The sequence below is a fragment of the Lactuca virosa genome, chromosome 4 (assembly GCF_052849685.1).
Source record: "Lactuca virosa cultivar CGN04683 chromosome 4, Lactuca_virosa_CGN04683_v6, whole genome shotgun sequence".
NCBI classification, from domain to species: domain Eukaryota; kingdom Viridiplantae; phylum Streptophyta; class Magnoliopsida; order Asterales; family Asteraceae; genus Lactuca; species Lactuca virosa.
The window spans coordinates 130,669,292-130,678,574 of NC_136429.1; the positions used below are offsets into that span (position 1 = coordinate 130,669,292).

A 9,283-nucleotide genomic window follows, 5' to 3' on the forward strand; every position below is an offset into this window, starting at 1 on the left:
GTGATAGGCTAGGGATCTTCAAGAATTGCATGATAGAATTGCCTGATATATGATGCCTGATACCCTAGGGTTACTTCTTGTATGTAATTGACGTCATTACTGTAGTTGCCTAATGTAAGCATCATAATTGTACATAACTAAGATTTTATACCTTGAGAATGTTTGGTTTAGCCTTATTTCCTGTTCCTTTTTTGGTTGTGGACTTAGGGTAGAATCAAGTATTCGATTGTCTATAGGATCCAGTGTTATGTATGATTAGTATACGCGGGTGCTACAGGGTTGGTGGTAGTTCCATGGATGAGTATATGTGTGAGCAGCCGGTCAGATGAGAAATGTTTAGCCACCCTCTTGAGAGTGAGGATAGTATGTATGCGTATCCTGGTTGTTGTATTTTCGTTGGCCGGTTGTGATGATCCTTTGGGACAAATACGAGTAGGTGTGGAAGGTAGTATGGGCCCGTACTACTAAAAGCACATGACCCATACGCATCGCAAGAAAGTCACAAACCCCGATGGTTCATCTGTCTGGGATAGTAGTGATGTTATGAATTGAGAAATTTATGATATATATTTTAGTTTATTTTCAATAACGTGTTCATGAGGGGATCAGGTTCTGGATCGGGAACGAGCGGCCAGGATAGGCTAGGGATGACTAATAACCAGATTCAGGAGGTCATCGCCACTGAGGTGGCTGCTGCTGTCCAGAGATCTATGCTAGAGATGTTTGCGTCTATCAACTTTGCTAAGGTTGAGCTCTTTGATGATCGATACGCTGCTCTTACTGAGGTTGTCGTTGTTGCAACTACTGTAGTTGTTGCTGCTGCGTAGATTGGTGGGGGAGAGTCATCCAGTACAGGGACTTCGACAACACGAATCCCCCATAGTTCGATGGAGTTCATGACCTTATCGTGGTGATGAGGTGGTTGTCAAATGTGGAGGGTTGTTTCTTCAGATGCTCTTGCCCTGCTGACCAGAAGGTGAAGTGCACCCTGAACCTTCTCTGGTCGGGTGCGAAGGATTGGTTGTTTCTTCAGTTCCTCCCCTTGCTCCGAGTATCAACAACATAAGCCAAAATCCTCGAACATCCATGCTGCAAGTATCTCCTAGCTCTCACAGCTGAGCAAATCTTGGGACTGCCATGTTCTCCCTTACCGTGAACGATCAATTCTCCCCCACTTGGGTTCAAACTCGCACCAGCTGATGCTCGAATTCAAGCATAGCCCTAAACCGACTCAACTAATCCATGCCCATGATGATCCTATCCCCTCTCAGAGAAATGGGAACAAGATCAATAGGAAACTGAACCTGGAGCATCTCGAATACATAATACCTATGATGCTTAAAGTATTCACAGTGTGGTCGTTGGAAATCTCTACCTCTAAAGGAAAATCCAACACCCTTGGAACACTATCAAACTTCTTGTTAAGAGCAAGAGACAAAAATGATCGAGTAGAACCCAAATCAAAAAGAAAAAGAGCATGCATATCTTTGACTAGGAAAATACGTAATCACAACATGTGCAAACATAAGCATGAATAATAACTAGAAATAAGAAAATAGAAATGTATACTAGTCAAAACATTCGACGCTGCTCTGGCTTCCTTATCCGTCAACTGAAAAGCTTTCCTATACACAATGAGAGAATCCGCCTTTCCCTGGTGGCCATCAGTAATCCTCAGCATAGTTGAAATAGGTGCCTTGATTGCACCACCAGATAAACTCAAACATTCGGCCCTCCTATGACAAATCTGCTTGTAGTGAAAACAAATAAGTGGTCTACTGGAGCAATCCTTAGTAATGTTTCCTGTTTGACTACACTTGAAACAGCCAGAACCACCCAAACGACAAACCTCATCATGCGTCTTGCCATACTTGTCATAGTGGCTCCGGTCCTCCTGACCTCTACATCGAGAGTCAGAATTCGTGTGCTTCCTTGCTGGACTCTTTATCATCTGAACCTGAGCTGGCTTCCTTTTCATTTAAAGCTCCAACTCGATCTCCAGCTCCCGAGCTCTATCAATCATACCCTCCAAAGACCTACAATTTGAAATGATAACTCCCTGATGTTATCCCTCAAAATTTCATGACACCTGGTCTTCTTTATCTTCACATCTACAACATACTATGGAACCAATAAAGCCCTCTCCATGAACTTGGCGGTAATTTCTATCACAGTCTCGGTCTTCTGACGCACGTATTAAAACTCTCGTTCCAGTTGCAGAACCTCAATAGAAGGCATGAACTCCGCACTGAACCTGAGAACAAAGTATTCCCATGCCATAGCCTTGACGGTCACAGCTCCCAGAGCATGGTCTAGCTCCTCCCTCCAGTCGTGATCCACATCCCTCAAAATACTAGTTACAAATATTATCTTCGACCCCTCAGGCAGAAAATTGTCCGATATGCGCTCTCCATATCCAGAATCCACCATTTTCTGGCGATGGGGTCCTTCTTCCCGAAGAACTCATGAGATCTAAAAGCACGAAACTCATGGAAGATGAGAGCATGGGCCTCGAGCTGACTGGTGGCTAGCTTCGCACATAAATCCCCAAACATGATATGGGTTGCGTCAAGGATAGCTTGAAGGTCCCAAACCCTTTGTATATTCGTAGATCATATACAAAGAAGAAAGAAAAATAAGGAACAATGAAGAACTCAAAAGTATCACATAGTTTGTCTTTCACCAAGAAAGGGTTTGTTCTCACCAAGAAAATGGGGTTGTCACAAAGACGATTGACACAAAGCCGTCACAAAGACACTCTCAACATTAGGGTTTCACCCTAATGTTGATTATATACTAATCTATTCTAGAGAATCCCTTCAATCAATGGATTGTATCTAATCTACATATAAACTAATCTGGTAAATAAGGAATGCATCAAATCAGATCTTCTCTAGATTCAGATATTAGCACCAACACTTCAGAAGCTGATAAGAACATTAGCTTCAGAAATTCATGCTAATTAGGGCATCATCACCAACGTATGAATATCAGCTTCAACTTTAGGAGATCCGCTTCAGCTTGAGCTTTAGAGTTAGCTTCAGTGTATGAGTGTTCAACGTATCACCTGATCAGTGTGTCATCAGTGTATAACCATCAACATCTAGACACACTGATCAGTCTTTAGTAGATGGTGTCTTCATACCTTTGGTGCTGATAGAGTCTTCAGGGTCTTTCAATCATTAGGGGATGTTCTTCAATCTTCGACATATGAACTTCCATCAGTATATCTTCAGATTCACTAACTATAACTATTATATATATATATATATATATATATATATATATATATATATATATATATTACTTCATCAAATCTATACAATTGAGTAACCCAACAATCTCCCACTATTTGATGATGTCAAAACTAAACTAATAAAGAATGAACTAACAGAAAAATACAACTGAAGTAATATGTTGATTCCTGGTCCCCCTTAGATTTAGCTCCCCCTCAGATTTATAACCTTCTTTCTTTAAGAGTATCTGCGATTCAAGTAATGATCAAGTAACAATGTAGCAAAACTAGACATTTGTCCCCCTTTTTCACAGCATCAATAAGTACTCTCTTTTTTAGTAGATAGCAAGTAACCTGAAAAAAACATCAAATAAAGTTAGAGGATAAGATAGGTGTATCACACTAATTGTGTTGTTGCAATAGTAGAACATTTACACATAATTGTGAAGTCTCATCAGCGTATGGTTTTATATGTTGAATCATTAATTTCTTTTAGTAGAAGAAAAAAGGGAAAGATTGGTAGGTGCGTGTAATATATCACGGTACATGATATACCCATCGACACAGATTTTTCGAGTTCTCATCAGTGTCTAGAATTTGAAACTGAATCATAAAGCTCTTAAGAAGAAAAATAGGGCAAGAATGGGTTGGTGTGTGTGATAAACTACGGTACATAGTCTAACCATCGGCACAAACTTTTGAACTATTATCAGTGTGTGGTTTTACATAGTAAATCATCAAGTTCTATAAATAAGACTTGTGGAAGAGAAGTAGGATGTCTCAATCACACTGAGGTGAAATCTACGTGAATGAGTGACAGTGATAACTCATCAGTAAGACGTGGTTTAATCCTTGCATCATAGAGATAGTTGTAGTTTAGAATCAAAGATTCACCGTCAATTCGTTATGGTACCATGTCATCACTCAGTCTAGGAGGTCAAGTACATGAGAAAAATATTGGCTAAGAGAAGGGATAACATCCTTGCCTTATAAGAAATTTTATATGTAACCATGCAATATCTCTAGTTGAAGAATAGACTATGCTATCGGATTCAACACAAAAGATGGATGTCTCATTTAGTCTTAACAGATAAGATTATGACCTGTTACGTTAAAGACTTCTGCAACGAAGTCTCATTAGGTCATTAACTGCTAGAAGACACGAGACTTAAGGCATATGCGACAAAATTTTTTCCAGGGACATTCATGCATCGAAACTTACGTACTTGGCTTAGGAAATTCCACCGTTAAATCATGAAAGGTACAATGATATTATCACAATAGACCAAACCAAATGAAGTATAGGTCTCAGTTTCAAAAACCATTTCTACCTGCTTGTTAATTTGAGCTCATTTTCCTTTGCCAACCTTGATTGCTCCCCCGAAGTTTGTGATTCAATTGTTTGATACACTTTGTAACAACAATGTATGATCATAAATCATGACATGCTATCTCTCGTTTAACTTCAAATCAGTGTCTGAAACCAAATAACTTTGAACACACAAAATGGTACAACTGTTAGGAGATTTAGGGGGGAAATAAGTTATAGTGTTCATAGATAATTTGAACATCAGACATAACATTAAATTTGTCCCCCAAATTGAAGGTTATATTTTTATCAATTTGATAGAAAATATATATTTGAAAACCTTGTTTGGAAGACCTGTATAACCCTTGTTTTTGAATTTTTAGATTTTTTTTAAATAACTAGAAAAATGACATAAGCATAGAGGACAACAGTAAGGTAAAATAAATTTAACTACTATAAACGAATATAATCAATTAATCCTAAGAGAAAACTAATAAAAACAAAATAAATAGATTTAACAATTAAAATTTTAACTCAACAAAAACTAATTAACATTTTGAAAAATCAAATTTATAATAATCAATTAACTAAAACAAATTTAAAACATTGTAAAACATTTTTTAATATATATCTAACTAAAAGAAATTGAATTACAGACTTTTAAAAAAAAATATTTTTTATTAATATTTTTTATTTAAAAGAAATTTAATTAAAATATTGTAAAATTATTTTTTAAAAGAAAATGTTATTAGGAAAGTAATAATCCCTTCAATACAAAAATGGGTCATCATGTTAATTGTGATTGTCATTTTACAAGACTGCTTCATGACATGATAGGTACCAACTGCCTGAGGTGTTGGGGGACCACCACCACTACCAGCCGCCTGTTCTTTAGGTAGGTTCATGGCTTGGATGACTGTATTCATCACAAGAAGTCCAATAGGAATCAAGTACATCCAATATTTAGCCCAAAAGGACCTCTACTTTAATGGCTTTATACCTTCCTCATTTCCTAGTCCTGTCTCAACGCCACCAACAATATCTTATAAAAATTATGGAGTCCTTGGTGCCAGCTCGTTGTGCTTTAAGACTGTGTGAGAGTTGAAGGACCACCTTGAAGGCAATCTCAACTACCTAGGATTTTGGAAGCCAGTCAAAGAACCATAGTTGGCAGCTAGAATGTTAACACCTTCCATGTGTATAATAATATGTTCATCCAAGCTACCCTTTGAGAGACATTTTGCCTTCACTGAGGAAATGACATACTCTTTCCTAGAAGGATGTAATACATTAGATGGTAACCTAATTCTGTAGAAGTTATGATATTCCAGTAGATGTTTAAACTTCTCCTTCTCTGTTGTAGAAGGATCGTGCCTTGAGAACCAAAGTTTTGTAAGAATTTGTCTTCTATGAGCAGAAGTCTTAAGTCGAGCAGTAAAAGTGTTGGCAGTGGAGAACTCATTGGAATCCTCGAAAGCGTGTTCAAAAAGTGAACTGAACTCTAGATTCAGATTCAGTATCTGCCGATCTCTTCCTAGTAGGTTGTGAAGGGGAAAAGGAAGAGATATGACTGGATGTGATGATACTATGACATAATATCATGTGAACGGTCGACTTCTAGATTGAATTCTTCATTGTCAAGGAGAAGGTCGTCGGATTGAAAAGATGAATTCGATACTATCAAGAGAGAGAAGAGGAGCAGGAGAATCAAATATTTGGGGAGTTTCATCGTTGAAGGTAGAGGGTTTGTAGGAGGCTGATGGAGTTGATGTGTTGATTTTTTCACAAAAATGACCGAAATACCCCTATTCATGAGGGCAACTTGAGATGTTTTGCTTATATCAGAAGCCATCCTTGTGAATATCATATCAGCTTTTCCTTTCCTTTTGTTTTCTTTAAAAATCAGAGAAGAATAAAGCAATAACATAACGTGATAGATTAGACAAGTCAAAAATGTCCTTAGATGCTTCATAATCAGCAACAACACACAAAAACATGTGTGTGTTGGGAGAATAAGTTCGACAGCACACACAAACTTTTGACCCAGTAGTGATTAACTATAGCTTTGTTGTAGGTTCACCATATTTTGTCATTTTTATTCAGTGAGAGCCACTGCAGCAACATGTATGAACCTGCCAAAGCTTTTGTCACCAATACGTGACCAAACAAGCCCTATAAATCATCGATCATGTTCCTGAATAAATAATTCAGACTTGTAGGACTTTAAGGTTTTGACTTTCCCTTTTGAAAGTTTACTTTTTGTTTTTTTGAAATACAAACAAATACAATGTTTGTACCCATCATGCACATGCGACAAACACACTTGAAGACTTCAATGTGGTCCCATTCAACATGTATTCAACATAGACTAGACTAGCCTAACCCTCTTTTGAATGGTTTTAATAACCCATACATGTTTTAGGTTTCCTTCATAAAGTAATGAGTACCCTTAATGACTGAAATGCCCTTGCTAACTTACATGGAGATTTAATTCACAATAGCAATTCCTTTGACTTACTCTTTGGTCTGAAGCATAGATGACCTTGTTGATTTGAGACAAGAAAGAATTCACTTGAAGTACGAAACCAAACCAGATGACGTTATATAGTAAGCATTGGTTAATGGAATTATCCAACAGACTATCATGACCATACAACTATATGTACAAGCCAGCAACATTAGCCTTTTCATTCTTGACCACTTGAATTGTCACATCTGCTGATAAAGCTTTACAAGACAACCTCCAAAACTCTTTTTAACACTAGAAACAAAAATAACATATTTATACACATTTCTTCAGTGAGAGAGGCAAAAAAATATAACATTTCAAAAGTTCAGACTCTCTCACATCCTCAGAAATTAAAAAACAACTTTAGGAACCCATATGACATTGGATTTAGAAACATACATTTCTTCTTTAGAATGCCTTTGATTAAATGAAGAACCACCAACTCCAGGATTCTAAGTTCTCCTTTTCTTTTTGTAACATTCTTCAACAACCTTACCAAATAATTTCAAATTCCATTTCTTTGTTCTAATATTGTTTACGTGGCTTTGTTTCGGGTTCCGAATATGTGCTCTTGGGAACCAATATTTGTTTCATCTTCCTTGGATCTAGAGATGGCTTCTTTGGAACCCACACATTCTTTGACTTAGTGTGATTCGACTTCCTTTTCTTTGCGAATGATGCCCTCTAAAAGAGTTATTGAACCAAGAACATACATTAGAAAACTTACCAGCTTGAGCTCTTCCGATGTTTGAAGATGGAGCTGGAGCATGAGTCTTGACAAGGCGAGATGGAGTCTTCACCGCTTGAGATGGCTTAACGGTGCCAAAATTCATTGTAGTGTGAACAAACTTATCAGTGTGTGAAGACTTGACAGTACGAAACTTCTTGGTAGTGCGATTTTTCTCAGCTTAAGTTTTCTTAGTGTGAAACGAAATCGCCCCAGTGTGAGATGAAGCTGAGGGAGTATGATCAACTTGTGATTTCACAACGTGAAGCTTATTAGTGTGAGACTTGTTAGTGCAAGAGCTACACTGATGTTCATCAGGGTGAAAACAGGGGTTTCTTGATGATGAACTCTCTTCAGGTACATCTTCTTTTTGGACACTAACAAATGAAAAGATTTTATTCTTCTCATATTTTTCTTTTAACTTCTCTTTCAGATTTGATATCTCATTCTCCCTTTCAACCAACTTCCTCTTCAACACTAGTATATCATCTTGGTTTTTATTGATGATTTTGTATTTCAGATCCAATTCAGCTATGAAGAAAATGGATAAAGGAGCCTTTGGATCAAACATTAGTTCATTTAAACAAGATAAATGACTCACATTGATTGCACATTTATTTATTTTACTTTTATTATTTTCTTCTTCATTAAAAACACTTGTATCTTTGTTTATCCTCCCATTTAAAAATAGTTCTCACATCTGAGAGACATTATAAGGACCAAGCATACCTGATACAGTTAGATAATACCAAAGATAATAAAATGTACCATACTCTCTCCTTTTTGTTTCTAAAGTTTTCTTCATGTCTGGATGATAGTATAAGATATCTTCTTCATCTCCTCTTTCTGATTTTCGAGTTTCTAAGAAATACTTGAACTTTTGAATCTTTAACAGATCTTAGAACGGATGCTCTAAGCTGCTCTAATACCAATTGAAGGTCCCAAACCCTTTGTAGATTCGTAGATCAAATACAAACAAGAAAGAACAATAAAGAACAACGAAGAACACAAAAATATCAGAAAGTTATCTTTCACCAAGAAAGGGTTCGTTTTCACAAAGAAAATTGGGTTGTCATAAAGAATATTGACACAAAGTCGTCACAAAGACACTCTCAACATTAGGGTTTCACCCTAATGTTAATTATTTACTAATCTATTCTAGAGAATCCCTTTAATCAAGGGATTGTATCTAATCTACATATAAACTAATCTGGTAAATAAGGAATGTATTAAATCAGATCTTCTCCAGATTCGGATATCAGCACCAACACTTCAAAAGCTTATCATAACATCAGGTTTAGAAAGTCACGTTGATCAGGGCATCAACATCAACGTTTGGAGCTCAGCTTTAGAGTCAGCTTCAATGTATGAGTGTTCAACGCATCACCTGATCAGTGTGTCATCAGTGTATAACCATCAACATCTAAACACGCTGATCATTCTTCAGTACATGGTGTCTTCATACCTTTGGTGTTGATAGAGTCTTCAGGGTCTTTCAGTCAC

General features: G+C 37.0%; 1 pseudogene; it reads right to left on the bottom strand.

The window, feature by feature from the left end:
• Positions 1-5,023: 5,023 nt before the first annotated feature.
• LOC145105035 (uncharacterized) lies at positions 5,024-7,886 on the bottom strand (annotated as a pseudogene).
• Between the last annotated feature and the right edge of the window lie 1,397 nt (positions 7,887-9,283).